The 23,898-nt window shown below is 36.0% G+C and overlaps 1 long non-coding RNA gene across 1 annotated transcript in view; it reads right to left on the bottom strand.

Annotated features, from left to right (window-relative positions):
* LOC144370581 (uncharacterized) overlaps positions 1 to 7,024 on the bottom strand; it is a 52,909-nt gene extending 45,885 nt beyond the window's left edge. Inside the window, exon 1 of the long non-coding RNA XR_013430495.1 lies at positions 6,926 to 7,024. This is a non-coding gene — a long non-coding RNA (uncharacterized LOC144370581). The remainder of the gene's footprint in view (positions 1 to 6,925) is intronic.
* Positions 7,025 to 23,898: the final 16,874 nt, after the last annotated feature.

The raw sequence follows: 23,898 nt of genomic DNA, 5'->3' as shown, positions 1-23,898 counted from the left end.
TCTGAATCTTCAGTGTTTTCATTAGTAGCATTTTCTCAGAAATGAATATCGGAAAGAAATTAGAAATTCCTTCTAAGCAACTAAACTGAAATTGATCTATGAAAATTAGAATATGCATGATTATACAGTAGATCCATTCCTTGGAGATGAATGAAATAGCCTTATGCATTTGTCACAGCTCTGAAGCACCAAACATTGAGACTGGCCAAGAGGAGGAGGGTGACCCAAACCATCTTCCAGGAAGGGAAGCAAAGGGTTCAAAAGAGCAACAACTATTGATTGACCATCAGCATTGTCAATCAGGGACCACGCTGATAAGAAATACAAATATAAATTTAAAATATTCCCTATTCTAAGAAGGTTACATCTACTAAGGGAAATAAAACAAGGATAAAAATTATTATATCCAACTTTTAGAGTCCTGAAAAAAGTAAGAGATCATGCAAAAGAAATGTTAAAGAACCTCAGAAAAGTTTCAGTTTGTGAAAGTGCATGGGTAGGACAGTGCTCAGCAAATAGAGGAGAGTTTCTACGATGGATGCTCCAGTTCAAGCATTTTCATCAATCCAACTCCTTATGTTTAAAGTAGATATTAAGTGAATTACAATATAACCTGCCAATCAAGGACAAGATTTATGTGATGAAGTATGTACCAGAAACAGCATGTAAGGAATAAAATTTAATTGGATTCCCTACACACCTTCTTTTCATTGGTCAAATTCCATCCCTTGAAATAAGGAGATTGGTTTTAACATATTCTCACCCATCAATGTGCTTAATTTCTTGTAGATCCATTCCTTGGAGATGATTGGCATAGCCTTATGCATTGGGTACTTCCTTTGTGCCCTTTCCTTATTTGTACTCCTCCCGTCCCTGCTAAGCCACATTCATCATCCCTATATTCATGGATGAGAAACCATGTGTCACAAAATGTTAAAGGAGAAAAATTTTGAGAAGGAAGGGCAGAAGTGATTAGTCCATGCTGAAGAAGCCCTGTGGAAAATGGCATCCATACCTCTCGAATAAGGGAAAACCAAAGGCGGTGACCACACTGATGAGAAATACAAAAATAATTTAAAATATTCCCTATTCTAAGAAGGTTACATCTACTAAGGGAAATAAAACAAGAATACAAATTATTATAGCATGTGTTAATAGATGATAAGAACTTCATGTTAGTGTTACTAATGTTTTAGTCAGTTTTTCGCTACTGTGACTAAAAGTCCTGACCAGCACAACTATAGAGGAAAAAAGGTGTATCCAGGTGCTCATGGTTCCAGAGGTCCAGAGAAGTTTGGCTCCATTACTCAAGGTGAGGCAGAATGTCATGGTGGGAGAGTGTGGTAGAGGGAAGCAGCTCAAATGGTGATCAGAAAGCAGGGAGAATCTCCACTATCCAGATACAAAATATATACCCCAAAGCCATACCCCCAATGAACAATTTCCTCCAGCCATACCCCACCTGCCTCCAGTTACCATTCAGTTAATACCTGATGGAATTAATACACTGATTAGGTTAAGGCTATGACCCAATTATTTCTCACTCAAACCTTGCATTGTCTCACACATGAGCTTTTGGGGGACACCACATCTAAACCATACGACTAACATGGGTGATTCACATATGACATCAGGTTGGAAAATTAAGAAAAACATAAAGGAGATGGCCTAGAATAATGAGAGATTAGAAGAAAATAAATAAGAGCTTGAAGTGCTAAGGACAAAAATATGGGGGCTACTGTAAGAAGCAATAGCACCTTGGTTTGTCTGGAGTATGTGGAGTATGAGAAACTGTGAAATATAATTGGGAAATGGGCTGAGGTGAAAGCAGAACTCTCTTAAGGTCAACTGGGAGATAACAAAAGAAAGAATGAAGGATTCTGAACAAAATGCTGTTGCTGCTGCTGCTGATGATGATGATGATGATGACAATGAAGAACAAGAGCTGTACTTGAATACTGTCAATCTGTCAGTGATGGTTAGAATGAATCGAAGAAATGAACAATGAATAGAAGCCAACTCTGAGTCAATTTAAACAGTCCAAAGGCAGGATAAGCAGGCTTTAACTAGCTTAATAGTGATGGGAATTGAAAGAAGATTGATCAAACAGCTATCGAGTAGATAAAAATCATTTTCAATGTCTCAACTCTCCCTCAAACCCATTGGTAGTCCATTTTTATTTTATTTTATTTTATCCTACTGTAATAAGAGTAAAAAGAGAGCCTCTTAAAATGTTTTAAATCTACGCTAAAATTTGTTGTTGTACCTACAGGCTGACTATAGGCTCTACAGAAGTATTTATCTAGTTTGATTAAAACTTAAAGCATACTACAGGGACACAACCACATCAATGTTTACAGCAGCACAATTCACAATAGCTAAACTGTGGAACCAACCTAGATGCCCTTCAATAGATGAATGGATAAAAAAAAATGTGGCATATATACACAATGGAATATTACTCAGCAATAAAAGAGAATAAAATCATGGCATTTGCAGGTACATGGATGGAGTTAGAGAAGATAATGCTAAGTGAAGTTAGCCAGTCCCAAAAAACCAAATGCTGAATGTTTTCTCTGATATAAGGAGAAACACAGTGGGGTAGGGAGGGGGAGTGTGGGAGGAATAGACGAACTCTAGATAGGGCAGAGGGGTGGGAGGGGAAGGGAGGGGACATGTGGTTAAAAATAATGGTGGATGTGATGGTCATTATTATCTAAAGTACATATATGAAGACACGAATTGATGTGAATATACTTTGTATAGAACCAGAGATATGAAAAATTGTGTTCTATATGTGTAATAAGAATTATAATAAGAACTGTAAAGCATTCAGTTGTCATATATAAATTAAAAAAAGAAAAAAAAGAAATAATCTAATACAAAAAAAAAAAAACTTTAAGCCCAAACCAAATGCTAAATATTTTTTCTGCTATAAGGAGGCATATTCATAATGGGGTTGGTAGGGGTGGGGGAGCATAAGAGGATTAGATGAACACTAGACAGGGCAAAGGAGTAGGAGGGGAAGGGAAGAGGCATGAGGGTGGGAAAGATGGTGGAATGAGATGGACATCATTACCTTAAGTACACGTATGAAGACACAAATGGTATGATTCTACTTTGTGTACAACCAGAGGTATGAAAAATTGTGCTCTATATGTGTAATGGGAGTTGTGATGCATTCAGCTGTCATATATAACAAATCAGGATTTAAAAACTTAATTTCTAGGAAAAAAAAAACTTTAAGGCCATTGATTAACCCTCCATTTCCATCTCTCCCTGCCCCTCACAACCACCATTTCACTCTTTGCTTCAGTGAATTTAGATTCAAATCTATGACTATTTTTGTCACCTCATGTAAGTGGAATCATGTAGTATTTGTCTGTGACTTGACTGAAGTGTTCTCAGAATTCATCCATGCTGTCCCATATGGTGATTTCTTTTCTAAGGTGGCATGGTATTCTATTGTATGTATATACCACAGTTTCTTTTCCCTTCATCTGTTATTGACATCTAATTCATCTCCAGATCTTGGCTATTGTGAATACTACTGCAATTAATAAAGGAATATTGGTATCTCTTTAAGACTCTCATGGTATTGGATTAATACCCAGAAGTGAGATTGCTAGTTCATATAGTAATGTTTTTACTTTTTTTGAGGAATCTCCCACCAATAGTTCACGAGGGTTCCCATTTCTCCACATCTTTGCAAATGCTTCCTTTTTGTTTTCTGTTTGTTGTTTGGGTTTTTCTCTCTCTCTCTCTCTTTCCCCTTATTTGTTATTAGTGCATGATGATTGTACATAATAGTGGGATTTGTTGTTACACATTTGTACATACACACTACTTAACAATAGAATTTGCCCAATATCATTCCCCAGTATTTCCCCTTTCCCTTCTCTCCTTCCCCCTGGTTTATTTCCTCTACTCTACTGATCTCTTTTCAATATTCATGAGATTGGGCTCTTTTTTAAAAATAAAAATAATAAGTTCTTGACAAGTGTGAAGTGATATCTGATGTGGTTTTGATTCACATTTTCCTGATGATTAATGATGTGGAGCATTTTTTCACAGGCCTTTGGATATTGTATGTCTTCTCTGGAAAAAAATGTCTATTCAAGTCCTATTCCATTTTTAATTGAATTGATTGATTTAAGTTTTAAGTTGTTTGAATTCCTTGTATATTTTGGAAATTATCACCTATTTTAGGCTTAAATAAGTGGTGTCCCCCAAAAGCTTATGTGTGAGATGTGCAAGAAAGTTTAGAAGTGCAACGATTGGGTCATGAGAGTCTTACCTAATCAGTGTATTAACCTCTGTATAGGAATTAACTGGGCGGTAACTGTAGGCAGGTAGGGTGTGACTGGAGGAGTGGAGGAGGTGAGTCTCTGGAAGCAGGCTTTTGGGGTTTACATTTTGTCCTTTGTGAGGAGGGCTCTCTTTCTCTCTGTGCTTCCTGATTGTCATGTCCTGAACTGCTTTCCTCCCTCACACCAATCGTAGACTAAGACCTCTGAAACCATGATCCCCAAAATAAACTTTTCCTCCTCTAAAATTGTGCTCAGCAAAACACTGACTAAAACACCACCTTTCCAGAATATGGTATGCAGGGAGTGATACTGGCCAAATTATATTCTTGTATTGTGTGCATGTATGAATATGTAACAACAAATCCATCAGTATGTACAACTATAATGCACCCATTTAAAAACGTGGGGGAAAAAGCCTGCCACAGATAATGTGTAAGCAAATGGACATTGACTGTGTGCTAATAAAACTTTATTTACAAAAAAATATATGTAAACAGTGTCTCACTTCCACAAGTTCTTTTTTTTTTCTGATTGTTTCCTTTGCTATGCAGAAGCTTTTTAGTTTGATGTAACCCCTCTGGTTTAGTTTTTGGTTTTGTTGTCTGTGCTTTTGGTGTCCTATTGATGAAACTATTGCCAAAACCAATGTCACAAAGCTTTTCTCTTCAGTTTTCTTCTGCAAGATTTACAATTTCAGGTCTTATGTTTAAGGTTTTGTTGTATCGTTTGTTTTTTTTTTCATTTTGAGTTTCTTTTTTGTGTATGGTATAGAATAGAGGTCCTATTTCATTCTTTTGCATATGGATATAAAATTTTCCCAACACCAATTGTTGAAGGTACTATGCTTTCCCCATTGTGTATTCTTGGTACTTTGATAGCTGATCAATTGACTGAACAGGTATGGCCTTACTTCTTGTTCCATTGGCCTATACATCCATCTTTATGCAAATGTCATGATGTTTTGATTACTGTATCTTTGTCATATAGTTTGAAAGCTAGAAGTGTGATAACTCAGGGCTGGGGATGCAGAGTGTTTGCCTACTATGCAGGAGGCATGGGTTCAAGTACTAGAAAAATGAAAAAAAAGGAACAGAAAAGAAATATGATGCCTTCAGCTCAGCTTTTTTTTCTCAGAGTCAAATTGACTATTCATGGTCTTTTATTATTTATTCTATTTATTATCATTATCATACTGCATTATTGTTATAATATTGCAACAGAAAATTAAACAAATAAATAAAAGAGAAACCATTGATAAATATGTCATGAGCCAAAGATTTTGGTTAACATAATTTGGTGTCCCTGAGATTCAAAAAAATTTTATTTTTATAAAGGATCTTCAGAAGATAAACTCCATAGAGAGTGGCAGAACCCAACCCAGAATCCTTTGAGAGAGATAATTATAAAGTGGGGAAAACAAATGGGCCCGTGATTCAAATAAGCCTGGCCCTGAGTTCTAGCTCTTCGGCTTGCAAACTCAGTGACACAGAGTCACCCATTTAACTTCACTGAGCTCTTATTTTCTCATCTGACAAATGGGAATAATGTTGTTTACCTTGCAGGATACTGTGAGACTTAGATGATAAAAAGATTTTAGGAAATAAAGAAGAGATAAATTTAAAATCCTAATCAGAGATTTCAACAATCATTTCTCAGTAATTTATGAAATCAGTAAACAGGAAATCAGTGAGGATGTAGAAGAGACTGAATAATATTATAAACCAATTTGACCTAGTGGATATTTACAAAGAATACCCGTGACAGATACACATTCTTTCCAAATGTACATGGAGCACTTTTCAAGACAGACCATATTCTGGACCACAAAACATGTCTCCAAAAATGTAAGAGAATTCAAACCATATAGAGTAAATACTCTAAATATAATGAAATTAGGTTAAAAATCAATAAAAGGAAGATATCTGGAAAACCCTCAAATATATTGAAATTCAACAATGTACTTTTAAATAATCCACAATAAAAGGCTAAAGGAAATTGGCAATTATATTGGACTGAAAAAAAAACAGAAAACACATTATAAATTCTTTGAGATTCAATGAAAGCAATGTATAGAGGTAAATCCACAACACTAAATACCTGTATCAGACAAATAAAAGTTCCCAAGTCAGTGACTCCAACTTCTATCTTAAGAAACTAAATACAGGGGCTGGGGATGTGGCTCAAGCGGTAGCGCGCTCGCCTAGCATGCGTGCGGCCCGGGTTGGATCCTCAGCAGCACCACATACCAACAAAGATGTTGTGTCCGCCGAGAACTAAGAAAAAATAAATAAATGTTAAAATTCTCTCTCTCTCTCTCTCTGTCCCCCTCTCTCTCTCACTCTCTCTTTAAAAAAAAAAAAAAAGAAACTAAATACAAAGGAATCAATTGACATCAGGTAAAAGAAAAGTAATAATAAAAATCAGAATAGAGATCAATGAAATAATCTGGAGAAAAAAATTATAAACTCCAAAGCAGCTTCTTTTTTTTTTTTTTTTTTTTTTTGGTACCAGGGATTGAACTCAGGGACACAAATCACTGGGGATGAGCCACATCCCCAGCCCTATTTCCTATTTTATTTAGAGACAGGGTCTCCCTGAGTTGCTTAGTAACTTACTTTTGCTGAGTCTGGCTTTGAACTCTCCATCTTCTGGCCTCCGACTCCCGAGTCACTGGGATTACAGGGGTACGCCACCATGCCCCGCTTTAAAGCAGCTTCTTTAAGAAGATGAATAAAGTTATAGATCAGCCATACTAATCAGGGAAGAAAAATGAGAAAACACCAAATTTCCAATATTGTGAAATGATAGAAGTTGACATCACTACATACTCTTCAAATATAAAAGGAAAATAATAAATATTATAAAGAACATTATGGCATTAAGTTTGACAATTTAGATAAAAGACAATTTGTGTGTGTGTGTGTGTGTGTGTGTGGCAGACAGAAGTCAACAAATTTCTCAAATGACACAAACTATCTGATTCACACAAGTACAATGATATAATTTATATGAAATCTAATGAAACCCTAAATAGTCAAAATGACCTGAAAGGGGGAATATAGCAGAAGGTCTCACATTTCCTGGTTTTTATACTTCCTACAATGCTACAGTAATTTTAAAAAAAAAGTGTGCTATTTAGGAAAAAATAGATAGTCTGTTAAATAAATTGAATTTGTAATTGAAAGCTTCTCACAAAAGAAAAAAAAGATCTCCAGGTACAGTTTGCTTCATGGAGAATTCCACCAAATATTTAAGGAAAACAATTATGGCAAACTCCACCAGAGAATTGAAGAGGAACTCCAATTCATTCCATGAGGCCAGTAAGCATAGGCTTACATTATAGGAAAACAAAATCCTCCACGTTCATTGATACAAAAATTCTGCACAATCTTTTAGCAAATCAAATCCAGAAACATATAAAAATGAATATGCAATATGAACAAACAGGATCCAATCAAGAAAAGCAAAAATGGTTTAACATTCAAAACTTTGTCAATGCAAATCACCCTATTAACAAACCAAAAAGAAAAATCACATGATCATCTCAACGAGCCTAGAAAAAGTACTTGACAAAAATTCAAAAAATATTTCTGCTAAAAACTCTTAGTGAAATAAGAATAGAACTTCCTCAATTTCAGGGAGGATAACAAAAGCTTACCACTAGTATCATACTTAATGGAGAAAAACTGACTGCTTTCCCCCAAGACCAGAAAAAAAGGCAATGATATCCCCCACTCACTGCATTTATTCGCATTGGAGGGGAAGTTCTAGCCAGCTCCCAAGGCAAGGAAAAGAAATAAAAGCCATCCAAACTTAAAGGGGAAAAAAGGCCTCCATTTAGTGACAAAATCATCATCCATGGAGAAAGTCCTTCAGAAATTACACAAACAAATTATGAGAATTAATCAGACAGTTTAGCAAGATGTCAGAATATAAGATCAATATACAAAAATCAATTTTATTTATATATACTAGTAATAAATAATTAGAAATTGGAATACAAATAACAATATACAAAAAAGAACTTTGACCCACACTAAATGCAAACACAGAAATTAATTTAAAGTGGATTATATTTCCATATGTAAAACTTAAAACTATAAAACCCCTTAAAAAAATCTTCATGATCTTGTATTAAGAGAGAATATTTCTTATAAATGGATACCAAAAGCACAATCCATTAAAAAGATGTTAATAAATTATATTTCATCAAAATTAAGAATTTTCATTTTTAAAAAAAGACTCTTAAGATTAAAAAAAAAGCTAGACTATGAAGAAATGTTTGCAAATTGCATATGAAAAAAAGATTATTATCTAGAATGTAGAAATAACTTTCAAAATTCAATATTAAGAAACCAAGCAACCCAAACCAAGCAATGGGGAAAATGAGGGGAGCAAAAGATCCAAACAAAAGCTCTTGTGAAGAAGACATATACCCAGGCTCCTATAATCCCAACAGCTCTGGAGGCTGAGGCAGGAGGATCATCAGTTCAAAGCTAGCCCCAGTAAAACTGGGTGCTAAGCAACTCAGTGAGACCCTGTCCCTAAATAAAATACAAAATAGGGCCAGGAATGTGACCTCCATGGTCAAGTGCCCCTGAGTTCAATGCCTGGTACCCACTCTGCCAAAAAAAAGAAGATATACAGAGGGGAAAAAACACATGAAAAGATGTTCAAATTATTGTTCATTATGATAATGAAAATTAAAACCATAATGAACACCACTATATGCACACCTATTAGAATATCTAAAATTAAAACCACTGACCAAGTGGAGCATCAAGGATGTGGAGCATCTGGTACTCTGATACAGTTGTGGTATGTAAAATGGTACAACCATTTTAGAAGACTGTTTGACGATCTTTTTTTAAAGTTGGACATCTATCCATTCCACTTGTAAACACTTTTTCAAGATAAATAAGGGCATATGTCTTATAATATGGAAATTCATAGATTTATTTATAATAAACAAAAAATTGGAAACAACAAACTTTTTTTCCATATTTTTATTGGTGCATTATAGTTGTACATAATGGTGATATTTGCTGTTACATATTGGAAATAACAAATGTATTAATGTTTAATAGTTTTTTTTAATGGTTATGGATACTGAATGTTTGTATATCCCCAAATTCACATGCTGGCTCCATAACCCACAGCGAGATGATGTTCAGAGACGGGGCCTTTGAGAGGTGACTAAGCTCATCAGTAGGGCTCGATGGGATGGGTGGCCTGTAAGGGGAAGAAACTCTCTGAACATGCACAGAGAAAAAGCCATGAGGTCTTGGTGTGAAGGAGGCTGCAAACCAAGAATACAGAGCTCACTAGAGGTCTTTCATCATAATGGCACCCTGATCTTGGACTTCCCAGTCTCCAGAATGGTGAGAAATAAATTTCTGTTGGTTAAGCCATGTAAGCTACTGGAATTTTATTATGGTAGCCCAAGAAGACTAATATATTCATACAATAGAATTTTAGCTAAAAAAAAAAAAAAAAAGGAATGAGTTGCTGATAGATGCAACAAGAAGAAAAAAATCTGAAAAAAATTACATTGAGTGAAAGAAGTTGGGAGGGAAAAAAGGACAAATACATGAATCCATTCCTAAATTTCTAGGAAATGCCAACTAATCTCTTAGGAATAGAGGCGATTGGGAGCAGCAGGAAGGAGAGACTTCAAAGAGCCACAATGAAACTTTTGGTGATCATAAATATGTTCATTAAATTGACTATGTATATACCTATGCCAAAATTAATCAAATTGTTCAATTTAAACAGTCTATCATATGTCAATTACCACAATGAAGGTTCTAAAAATAAAAAAAGAATAATCAGGAAAAATCTGACAAAGAAGAATGAGCAATTTCATCTTGCCATATATTACACAAAACTAAAAATATTTTTTAAATTGTGATAAGACATTACATGAATTAATAGATCTATGAAATAGAACAGAAAGTTTATGGCTAGAATTGTTTATATATGAGAATTTAGTGTATAACAAAGGTGAAATTCATATTAATGGGAAGAAGTTGGATTATAAAATATGGAAGGTTGAAATGTAAAGTCAGTGGTATTTTCAAAGAGTAGATTGAGTCCTAATCTTACCTCCTTACTGCCAAATAAAGCCAAATGGGCAAAAGATTCAAGTGGGGAAAGTGAAACCATAAAATTAACAAGAAAATTAGAATTTTCAAAATAATCTTGCAGAAAGGAATCTCTAACTATACCAAAAGCCAGAGCTAAAAGGTAAAAATACAACATATTTAACCAAATAAAATGTAATACGTGAAAATGCTATAAATGAAATCAAAAACCAAATTAAGATAAAGTGTTTTCAACTCCTATCACAAAGGGATAATATTTTAACATATTAACAGACTTCCACTGAGAGAAGCTGCAGGACAGGATGACGGCTTCTGGATTTTTCCACATGAGAAATGCTTAAAGGCATTCAATTCCTTTGGCCCAATAAAGAAATTAAAATCTAAGGAATTAAATTCTTCACCTTTCTCAAGGGCCACCACAGCAGGGGATAGGAGGGATGTGGAGGAAAATCATCTCTTTCCAAGAGGAACTAATACTAAAAGGTCATGCTACATGGAAAGATTCACAGCAGCTCACTTAAAAAAAAAAAATTCCTTTATCAGAGACCAGAGATGGCATATCCTGCCACTGAAAGAGAGGTCTAAAGCTGCTTCCTAACTTGGGCACTTAGGAATCTTTATAATAAATAATATCCTTGCAGCCAATTTGGAAAGCAGTATGAGATTTCTTGGAAAGCTGGGAGTGGAACCACCATTTGACCCAGCTATTCCCCTTCTCGGACTATACCCAAAAGACCTAAAAAGAGCATATACTACAGGGACACAGCTACATCAATGTTCATAGCAGCACAATTCACAATAGCTAGACTGTGGAACCAACCTAGGAGCCCTTCAATAGATGAATGGATAAAAAAAAAAAGTGGCATATATTCACAATGGAATATTACTCAGCAAAATCATGGCATTTTCAGGGAAATGGATGGCATTACAGCAGATTATGCTAAGTGAAGTCAGCCAATCCCTAAAAAACAAATGCTGAATGTCTTCTTTGATATAAGGGGGGTGACTCAAAACAGAGTAGGGAGGAAGAGCATGAGAAGATGATTACCACTAAACAGGGAAGAGAGGTGGGAGGGAAAGGGAGGGAGAAGGGGAATTGCACAGAAGATGGAAGGAGACCCTCATTGGTATACAAAATTACATATATCATGGTGTGAGGGGGAAGAAAAAGAAAAAAAAGAGAGAGAAATATGTCACAGTAGATTGGGTAGAGAGAGGTGATGGGAGGGGAGGGGAGGGAAGGGGAGGGGAGGGGGGATAGGAAGGGTAGCAGAATACAACAGACACTAGGATTGCTGTATGTATAAAAATGGCTGTATAACCAATGTGATCCTGCAATCTGTACACGTGGAAAAATGAGAATTCATACCACATTTGAATCAAATGTATGATATGTCAAGATCATTGTGTTGTCTTGAGCAACTAATAAAAAAATATCAGTACCAAAATAATAATAATAATAATATCCTGACAAACAACAGTTCATAAATTGACTCCGGAAAATAGTTTTAGATTTTTTGTTTTTCCTGATGCAATCCAAGAATATAGCAAACTATGCACCTTCTAAGAAACAATTTTATTAATGCATCCTATAACTAGCCCCTTCCTTAACCCCCAGGAATCAGGGATTCTATGACACTTGATACCTATCAATTAATCCTCCTGTCAAAGCAAGGATACATTTGCCAAGGAGCAACAAATCCATGGGTTTACATTTCAGATGGAATGGAACAGTTTGATACATCAGCAATAAAAACAAATGAATATTCAGAGCCACACTTGAAGTGGCACAGTTCCTTTTGACTGAAGGTATTGGGAAACTCTGGGAGGTGATTCTTCAGTGGCTTCCTAAGACTGTGCCCAATCACAGGATTGATCATAATCTCTCCCATACATCTACAATAAAAACTACTTCATTTTGAAATTTGGGCAAAGGGGATGCAGAAGAGGAGAGGGGAAATGGGGGCAGAAAAGGTGGTGAATAGGATGGATATCATTACCCTAAGTACATGTATGATTGCACATGTGGCACGAGACTACATTGTGTACAAAACAGAAATGAAAAGTTGTGCTGCAATTGTGTACAATGAATCAAAATGCATTCTGCTGTCATGTATACCTAATTTGAATAAATAAATATTTTTTAAATTTTCTAAAAACTCATTTTAATGGTACCTTATAGTTCAAGAAACATTTTAACAAACATTATTTCACATGAAATTTCACAATAATATTGTGTGAAAGACCAGGTAAGGGTTATCACCCCTTCCTTATAAGAATCCACTAGCTAACAAGGAGTGGTGTTTGACCTCAGGTGTGGCCTCCTGACCCTTGCCTCTAAGCCAAAGCGGTGATTGTGGGGGGGAAGGTATATTGGGGATTGAACCCAAAGACCTTTTACCATCAGCCACACCTCCAGCCTTTTTTCATTTTATTTTGAGATGCAGTCTCCCTAAATTGCCAAGACTGGTCTTGAACTTGAGATCCTCCTTCCTCAGCCTCCTAACTATCTGGGGTCACAGGTATATACCACCACGTCTGACCAAATTGATGATTCTTAATATTTTCCTGCTAGATGTCAATCCATGGCAAAATTGTCATATGAACAAGAAATAGATATAATGCAATTACTCCTTTACGAGTTAAGTTGCCTTTATTAAAAGCACTGTTCTTCATTCAAAGACTATAATTCTGGTGTTAAAATGCACTAGTTATTAAATAATAAAGGACATTTTTTGGGGGGGGGAGTACCAGGGATTGAACTCAGGGGCACTCAACCCCTGAGCTACAACCCCTGCCCCATTTTTGTATTTTATTTCGAAACAGGGTCTCACTGAGTTGCTTTATGCCTGGCTTTTGCTTTGAACTCATGATCCTCCTGCCTCAGCCTCCCAGGCAGCTGGGATTACAAGCATGCACCACCGTGGCTGGCAAAATGTAATTTTTTTTTCATATCCATAATTAGTAAAATTGAAAAATGACCACCAAGCGCGGTGGCACACACCTGTATTCCCAGTGGCTCAGGAGGCTGAGGCAGGAGGCACTAAGAACTGATCAAGACCCTGTCTCAAAATAAAAAGGGCTGAGGATGCAGCTCAGTGTTCAATCACCAGTACTAGAAAAAAAAATGAAAACTGACCATCATATAGAGCCCCCAAATGTTTTTCAGGAGACTTTTCAGATCTATTCAATACCAAATTCTGGAAACCACCCAAAGGGATATAGGTTAAAATGGAGTTTATGGGTCTGGCTACAGCAATTAAGGAAAATATTAGTACTCTGTGAATAACACAGTAGATGATTGAACAAGTACAGACTATTCCAGAAGCATCAGTCAAAATTATAAATACCATCCCACATACACATTCCCACCACACCCAGCCATTCAGGGGAGGGAGATGATTCTCTGAAGCAATAAGGTATCTGAAGTCTGCATCCATTGATACTTCCCATGTGTATTCCCAGAAGTAACCGTGATTTAGGGCCCATCTAGATGTCAAAAAGAAACCTAATTGTGTGAGAACAAACCACAGGGTAGAAATCACCATCCAAAGTTCCTTGCTATTTCTACACAAGGCACAGTTTCTAACTGGATATTCACCTACTCTAAATACATTGAAAGAACTCACAAAATAACTAAGACAAAGCGAGCCATCCCGTGCTATCACGGCCAAGTGTGGTTTCACTTCTAACTCAGCTTTTACCGAGTTTTAATTTTTCCTGAGGTTTGATCTGGCAGAGTGTGAAACCAATTGATTCCTCTCTTTTCTTTCTAACTTCCAGCCACAAATCCCTGGAGACGCACCGCATTTATTTCCCCCACTTTCCCTCCAAAACCAACAGACCAGAGCACAACCTATTTTAACAGTGTGGATTACGGAATGGTTAAGTCAATCACCACAATGAGAGGTGAGGGCGAGGACTGCTGAAATGAGTGGATCCAGCTCACCCTCGCCATAGGGGCACGGTGAGACTTCAACAGCAGGCTAAGTTAATGGCAAGGGCTGACCATGCTGAAACCAGAGCCCTGCCTCTGCACTCCATTCACAAAACTGAACTGATGGCAATTAATTCATGATTAGTTCATTGCAGCTAACATAGGAACCTAAACTTTGGCTGAGTGATGTAATATTTCAAAGGTGGGACTGGGCAAGGGAATTTATTGGACTTCCTGAAATCACCAATGTAATTGTTTTTGCTGTTCACATATTAGGGACAGTCTCAGGGGGAAAGGCTGATTCTTCTCATATAATACTCTTTCCCCAAAGCTTGAAAGTCTGTCATCTTTCTCAATATACTCACTTCGTTAAATAGTTTATGGCTTGCAAGAGGGTCACAAAGTCTGAGTAACAAAATGACTGTCCTGACAGATTTAGACAATAAAACCACCAGATTGTTACATAAATGTTTTTCTCAGAGGCTGTTTCTGAAACACGTACTAAATGCAAATATTGAAACACCTGCGTGCCAAGCACAACTCTTTTAACAGATGTTAATCCCTGTGCATTTAACCAATGGATTTAGATCACATGAATGTAACTTGCCCCCTTTCGGCTATCTTGGAAAAGTACCAATTACTTTATTTCAGTTTGACAAAGAAACTGTTACTCCCTGTATTATAGTTTCAGTTGTACACTTGATAATAAGAATATCTAAAAAGTAAGCCATGAATATATATGAAAAGACAACCGGAAACTCAGGCAAAGACTTTATACTACATCAGAAGTAATCACGAAAATTGTCTACTTGAAGCCTGGCAAATTTACAAAGATCAATATAGTTACAAAACTTTTTAAATCTATCTCCATGGCCCTGAAAATTGAGAGCTTTGATTTAATCCATCACTAAAAAGGAACCCAAGGAAAAGCAGTCACCTGTTTTCCTTCATTTCTAAGGCTTAGTGGGTGTCTTAGCTCAGAGTTAAAATCTGCCCCAGACCCTTAGGTTATTTCCTGGTTAGGAGGCTTACATACATCTTTTCCAGCCATGAATCATCCTTATGAGTCAATAGTTTCATCATAACAGAAGTTATCATCTTGGTGCCAGACCCTGTGCTGGGTGCTGAACATACATTATCTCACTTAATTCCCAAATAGCCTAAGAACCGGGTTTTATTTTCCAAATTTACTGATAACTCAGCAAGTTTCAGCAACCATGAAACTTAACCTAACTCACACAGTGAATAAGCGGTACAGGCGAGAGTTTAATATTATGTAGAGGAGTCTTCCATTACCCTTCTAAAACTAACTTTGTTTTTTCTTTTATAGAAAGAAAGAGGAGAAAAAGTATTTACTTAGGTTGCCAAAATATTTCAAATACATATGCTGGTCTCATTCTCAGCTTCTGCACCAGGAGCTAGACTGACATGGCTTTCACAAAGCATATTCCTACTTGGTTGTCAGTAATGATGAACTTGTTGCTTGATTAATTCAAAGCTACAATTTTGCCTTCCACCTTGCTACCACCCGTCTTTGGCACACTTCAAAGGGCATATTTGAAAATTTCTGGATAAAAAATATAGCCCGCCTTGTCTCCCAAGGGTCCCTCCATTCCCTATATTTAATCAGAGATAAATTAACACACTACTAACACACCAAGATTAAACTTCAGGAAGGTCAAGTCTTGAGTTGGCTGTGGAATCCCAGATGCCACAGGTATGAGGTCATAAAAACTTTCAGATTCTTAGCCTATAATCTCTTTTTCCTTAGCCACAAAATCTTGACAAATTGGAAGTATGGCCAATTTTCATTTTGTTACCATGAACATACTTCAAATTTTGGCCTTTTCTCATATTCTCATCTAGATTCTCTGCATACCATCTATAGTGTTAGGTACTACAGTGGATAAAAAATGAGTTCTAATGGTGTTTCTGCCCTCCTTTAAAATACTGACTTACATGAAACCACTAGAAACTTAGAGGTATACATTAGAAAATAAATAATAAAAACTTGGTAGAGGCTATAATTACAATGAAAAATCAAAAAGTGAAAAGATTACTCGAAAATGTAGGCACCAAGAAGGCTGAAAGTGGTAGTTTCAGGGATGGATAGTATTTAAATTGATATAAAAGTGAGGGTATTGGGAGATTGCTCTTCTAGGTATCTCACATTCCTGCATTTCTTGCAAATATAGGCACAAACTAATATTTCAAACTATTTCTCCCAAGATGTTTATAGATAAAGAAAACTCATTTCTTATCCCTACCCCAGGCAGATATGCCTATGGCCCATTATAAAACATTTAGGTTCCTTAAGCTCAGGGTTCCTCTCCTATAATGCAACCTATTGTTTGTACAGATGTCACCTGGCTCTTTGTGTCACCTGTTGCTGCTGGAGTGTAGGGTGCTGACACAAATGCTCATACTCTGGCTACTACTCTGGCTGAGCTGTGAAACTATGGCAGGCTAGCTTGAAGGATAATATATCAGACCCTTAAAGTTCTTAACAGGTATATTTGAAACAGAGACCACAGACTGAATAAAGGTATAGAAACAAGAAAAGGCAAGGACAAAACCAGGAAAGATGCAATATCTCCATGTAGTTCTAGACAGTATCACTGGAATTGGTCCTTATAACAAATGAAGAATACAACCAGTGAGGGCTAATTATAATCCAAAGTAATTGATTGATTATAGTCCAAATTTAAATTGATTACATTGTGAGAAAAAATATTTTTTACTTTCCAGGTACTTTTAAGGTAGTGAAATAATACATTTAGTTATGTTATCTCCAGCAAGTAAGAATTAATAACTTCCCTAAAATGACCAACACATCAGGCTGGGACTTAAGTTTTGACTCACCTGAACTTCAGTTCAGGCTGTTATAACAAATTTCTATAAATTGAAGGTCTTATAAATAACATTATTTCTCATAGCTATGGAGATTGGAAGTCTGAGATCCAGGTGCCAACATGGTCAGATGCTTGTGGTGAGAGCCCTCTTTTTGGTGCCAGATGGCTGAATTGTCATTATATCCCCACTTTGCAGAAAGAAGGTAAGTCCCTTTCATTAAATCCATTAGTCCCATTCATGAGAGCTCCATTCTCCTGACATTAACTACCTTCAAAGGCTTTATCTCCTAATCACCTAGGGGATTCAGATTTTAACAATGAATTTAGTAGAGAGGGAACACAAACATTCAGGTCACAACACCCCTGGTGGTTTTGACACCTCAACATAATGGGGGATAAAAGCACTGAAATATTTGTGGAGTTTAATTTCAGTTAATCAAATTTAGATTTCACCAATCATGTTTCCCCTTCTACCTTAGTCATCAGAAATTCAGAACCAAATAGACCTCAGCTTTACTCACATGGTCTGAGTCATCCTATTGTAATTCTTCCTGGCTTTGACTTCCTGGCTTTTGACATTATATTTCCTCTGGTCTTGACTTTCTATTTATGCATACTCATAATCGTTTTGTGCATATTAATGTGTATCATCTCAACTGTTTTTTTGGAATGAGTAGTCTACTAATTAGTCAATGGTAGGTCATTGATCATTTAAGTAGTTAAATAAGCTTTGATGACTCTGTTAACTACTTGCCCAAACTTACCTCCTTCTCTCAATAGCTTTCTAAAGGTGGAAGAGGAAAATCCAGTGAACTACACATTAAGCAGGCAAGGTAACTATGATTTTCAACTTCAAGATGCTGCATAATAATTTCCTGCTCATTTAACAAACTATCCAGGAGCTGGGAGAAAGAGGAAAGTCAAAGAAACAAAATTTAGGTTTTTCCCAGTCATGGGGCTTCATGGAGAAGAAGATTACCATCCAGATTGAGTCTAGATACCATAATGATTGGCTCTACATAAAAGCGTACACAGAGTATGCATACAGATCACCATGCACGCAGATCACCTTCACATACCCAAGCTAGCTGCATCATATCCAGAATGTGCATTCCCACTAAATCGTACTTTTTGCCTTCAAGTCTCTTTACCAGATTCTATCAAAGCTGTTGACACAAAGTACCACATGGCTTAATTAAGTTGAAATAAATCAGGGCAGGGAATGGTGCCTGGACAATTGGACAATTGGAAGATGCTTTCCAAATGTTATTCTTCCAATGAAAGGATGTAGAATCCGCAAAATAACAATAATTATTTCAGCACCATAAATCAAGCTAACATATTTGTTTCCAGAACTGTCCAGTAAAATGAACACCTTCCAGAACTAAGTCATCTCAACAAAATACAGCTGTCTGGAACAACACTGGAATTTCTGTGTTTTTCTTTTATTCCCTTTTTTTTAATAAGAAAATACATCTTGAATCATGGCTAATCAGTGAGATTGATGACATTTTATTTAAGAATCAAAGGAAAGGACACATAAGAGAAAGGTAACTATAATACTCAGGAAAAAATGGTTCTTATTTTTATTTGTAAAGGATCTTCTGTAAAAGACAAGTAAGTATGCAAATATAAGGGATTCGGGGTTGAAACCTGCAAGACATAATTGAAGATAGCAAAGAATGTTGTTTTTAACCAAACTGTGCAAAACATGAAAACAGATGAAAAGAGAAGATCCATTTAAGTATCTCCCTCCATTGTGGTCAACTGAAATTACACTTAGAGTGGTGGAATGCTGCAGAGGTTAAGAGCTGGACTTCAGGACTAAACACATTGTCTAGATTGGTCAAAGCCTAGTTCTGTCACTTCCTCTTTCTATGTTCGTATTCAGTTTCCTGGGTTTCCTCATCAGCAAACTGAGGACAGATGGAAAGAAAAGGTGTTTGTGAAGAACAAGTGAGACAATGCCCAGGAAGAACATAGAACAGTACCTGGCACAAGTAAGGTTCTATATGGGATAGATTTATTGTTGTTGTTGTTGTTACATTTTGATGTAACAATAGATTTTACTAAAACGGAGCAGTGCCAAATGCACTGTTATTTGTGATTTAAAGGCTTCATAGATAAGCCTGTTTTGTGTGCAGTCTACTCGGCTTTCTAAAGTGCTAAGTAAATCTGACTGAAATGTGCTCACAAAGACATGAACTTCTTCCAACCACTGAATTGTGTGTAACATTAAAAATGTCACATGTCCTGGTATTTGCCAGTAAATATCAGAAAGCTTGACACTTTGTACTATACTAAGGTGAAAAGTATTCTGAATACAGCCCTCTGGAGATTATAAAATGTGAATAACACATTCTGAAAGTTTCTTAAATGTTAAACACAGTACTTAATTTTGGTTACTTATCACACATCTCAAAGGGCATCTCAATATAACCTATATTGATGATCCAGAAATATGACAGGACATTAAATCTGTAGGTGCAGGTGTTGTCTGTGTTTTAAGAAAATTCAAAACACAAGTTGATTCTATAAAACCTGATGTGGTGAATAAATTAACTATAGTATTAAAGTTACCCATTTTTATACTGTGAAATAGTTATATTTAAAAAGCTTTTAATTAAAATTAATCATTGTAACAGGGCCTATTTGCAACAGATTTCAATCATATATTTAAAAACACATATATAAAACAGGTAAATAAAAGAATAATTTAAGTTATAAAATCAGTGTTACTTATAACATAGCACTTGATCTAAAAAGCTGTAGAAGAACAGCAAATTAGTGGCAGAAATCACTGTTACTTGAAAAGCCAATCTCAAACTAAAATAAAACAGATCTGAATTTCAATACATTGATAAAGGTAAATGGTTTTATTAAGAAAACTTATATTTACATATAATGTAACAGGTCTGAAAATTGAACAAACAGAAAAATATGTAATTATTTATTATCTTAGGAAAAAGTATCTGTTCTGTAGATCATCACACACCTTTGTTTTACTCTCTTCCATATGGCTAACTGCAATTTTGTTGGACTCTCCAACTTAAATTGGTTACAATCTAATGTCAGGGTCCATAAATTCTTCTGTACAGAGCCAGATAGTAAATATTAGCTTTGAAAGCCACGTTGTGCAAGTACTCAACTCTACCATTTAAGCACGAAAGCAGGTATATCAATATGTACAGATAATGTGTAACCAAATAGACAAGGTTTGGTTCCAATAAAGTTTTATTTAAAACATGTAGCAAGGTAAATTTGTTGAAACACTGTCCATTCTTTCTGAAGACAAAAAAAAATCTTTTCTTATTCCCTTACTTTAAGTCAAATTTTTTTTTAAAAAAAAAAAAAGGAAATATAAGCAATCATTATCCATCTGACCCAAAGTTTTATAAAATATCTGAAAATCAAGATGAAGAACAGAGTTAGAAATGCAATCACAACACACTTCAATTGTAAAATAACCCAATACTTGGTATTACTAAAATATTTCTTTTCTCTTTGAATATGTAAAACACTCTCTCTCTCTCTCTCTCTCTCTCTCTCTCTCTCTCTCTCTCTCTCTCTCTCTCTCTTAAAAGCTATTTTTGAATATTTCCTCAAAAGAAATACTTCTGAAAAGCCAGCCAATTTTTCAATTTCTAATGAAAGTGACTCTTTCAAATGTGAGAAAAGTCAAATATTATAAAACTTTCAATCCCTTCAGCTAGAAAAGACAAAATTCAAACTGAATGTTATGGCACGTGACAAGAAAAAACATACGCAATTGTGTGGTTGCTTCTCTTCACTCAGATGAAAACTAAGTGATGTTCTAACTAAATTTTGGAGTGGGACTAGTCTAAGAAAAATAACATAAGATAGGATAAGATCCTTCTTCTTATGCACTTGTGTATTTATATATTGACCATCTACCACATACCAGTAGCATTCAGGCACTAGAAACAAAGTGTGAAAACTAAGAGTTCACAAACTTTAAATTCTAATTGTGGGACAGAGAATAGAAAAGTAAAAGCTTTATATAATATGTTGGGTGACAATAAATAACATACAAAAAAATAAAGTCAGAAAAAAGGAGTAGGAATGTTTTTAATATGAAATTGTGGCCATTACAATTTTAAAGCAGCAAGAGAAATCCTCATTGAGAATGTGACATTTATGTATAGAACTGATCACATGAGAAATAAGCCAGAAGTAGTGTGAAGAATGGAACAGTCAGAGGTCCAAGTGTAAATGCTCTGAGGTGAGATCATGGCTGATATGTTGACAGGCAAGGACAGAATCAGAGAAACCTGTTAGAAGAATATGCAATCACCAGGTAAGATACTTTGGTTTGGACTGAGGTAAAAAGCAGTAGAAATTTCACTATTTCTACTTATTCCTCAAAATCAATATATTCTAAAGAAGACCTGTAAAGAAACAGGGAGATGGTTTTAAATACAGTCTTTCAGCAATTCCTCAGCCATTTCTTAATGAGAGATTCCAGAGAGACTGGGCAAGGAGAATGGGATCCAATATCTCATAGGGTTTTTCTCTGGAATATCATAAATTCTAGATTGATTCCAGGGAGTCTCTTGGAAAGTGTGGTGTGCTCCACAGCACCTAGTATAGGCACCAACAATTATTTGCTGAATCAAATTTGAGTTACAAGACAAGTTCTATTTAAGTCTAGATAGCAGGCAAATTGATTCTTACGGTTTTGATGCTTTCTTGTTTCTGGTTGCTGGTTCCCAAATTTAACATCCTTCAACACTATGATATATTAGTTTGATATGATCCTTCTACTGCATTTGTACTTTATTGAAACAGATGAAGCAGCAATACATTGTATATGGCCCTCCAATAGTTGATGTAAACACTAGAGTGAAGTTACAAAGTTTAAGGTAAATATAAACAAAACACTATACAAGCAAAGTTAAATTATTTCCCAATAGATTAATAACATGGCCTGGTCATATAATGTCTTGATCCTTGTAGGCACTCAAATGTTTGATAATTGGTTAACAGGTATTCTCAGAGGTTCCAACATTTAGACCTTTATGGTTGGCTCATCCACATTCAGGGGAACTCAGATGTTTCTGGAACTCTGTATTGCAACTCTAGCAATGAAAACAAATCTTGTTTGTCTGAGAAGACTCATTCGCCAGGATCTCTGTGGAAAACGTTCGGTGTAGTTGACCTAATGTAGTTCTCTATTTGCATAGAAGAGGAAAGTGTGATGCTGAGAGCCATCTCAGAAAAATAATATGAAAACCACAATAGGAGAGATGGACTGAGGTCAAGTGCAAATGATATTATATGCCATGAAGGGTGGACGCCAACAGTCCAGTCATAGTATTAGTGGTTCCCTGGAGCCCTGTGCTATTGTGACCCCATGCCTCTGCCCTTCCATCTCACAGGATGGCCTTTCCTTGGTCATCACAATCTCATCTCACAGGTGTCACTCAGCATAAGCATGGCCTCATTGAAAGCTCCCTGCAGTCAGTTGATTTTTCTTTTATACTCCCTTACTAGCCACCTGGGATGTGGTATAATGATTGTTGATATACCTGATTCCTCCAATAGACTGAGAGTTCTTCAAAAGCAGAGGCTGGCTCTTGTTATATTTTGGATTGTGAATGTCTAGCATGAAGCCTGATTAACGTTAGAGACTTAAACATCACTTGTCACTACAAATGGGCATGGTGGGGAGTAGGTAGTTTTGCCTTCCCACCTCCTTCCTCTTTATCTCACGCAACTGATTATTGTATACCCTTCTCATCCCGTCCTCAGTGGTCTTTAGGACACCCAGAACTCTTTTTTTTTTAAATAGACAAATACAAATAGTATATATTTGTGGTACACAACATGATGTTTTGAAGTTTGTATGCATTGTGGAATGGCTAAATCAAACTGTGATTGGCACATATTTATTTGTGATGAGAACACTTAAAATCTATTCTCTTAGCAATTTTCCAAGTATAGAATTATTAACTATAGTCATTACATTGTATAACAGATCTCTTGAAATTTGTCCTCCTGTCTTAAAGACATGTTCTACCTTTTGACCAACATCTTTTCAACAACTCTCATTCCCAGCCCCTAGCGACAACATTCTTCGCTCTGCTTCTGTAAGTTGACTTTTTTGGAGTCCACGTGCAATTCATTCTGTAAATGGAAGAATTTCATTCCTTTTTATGGCTGAATAGTAAGTATTCCATCATGTATATAGACCACACTTTGCTTCTCCATTCATTCATGGAGGGACACTTATGTTACTGTGGGTCCTCGTTACAATGTCATGCTGAAGCCTCCCCTCCAAAGATCTCCAGGAGCAGAACTGTCCCTTCACTCTGCCCCTTGAGACCTGCTCTTTGCTTTCCAAGTAGTAAAGCTAATCACTAGCTAAACTAATTCATGTTGAATATCAATGACTCAATTTTTCTTTTTGAACATAGTTGCTAAAATCTCAAGGGAAAAAAAAAAACAACTAATAGCTACATTTCAAGCACAGTAGCCGACCAGCAGGGACAAGAAAGAAAGACATTTTTCTGCCATGATGTATAGCCATGGTTCCTAAAATCACATTCTGACTGCAGTTATCTATACCATCTACAGGGGAACATAGAAGAATAGACAAAAATATTTTATTTAATAAAAGCATGGTTATTTTAGCACTCTGCCAGCATATATATATATATATATATATATATATA

Source organism: Ictidomys tridecemlineatus, chromosome 14 (genome assembly GCF_052094955.1).
Source record: "Ictidomys tridecemlineatus isolate mIctTri1 chromosome 14, mIctTri1.hap1, whole genome shotgun sequence".
In the NCBI taxonomy this organism is placed as follows: Eukaryota; Metazoa; Chordata; class Mammalia; order Rodentia; family Sciuridae; genus Ictidomys; species Ictidomys tridecemlineatus.
Note: the sequence above shows the minus strand (reverse complement) of the source record. Positions and strands in the feature narration are given on the sequence as shown.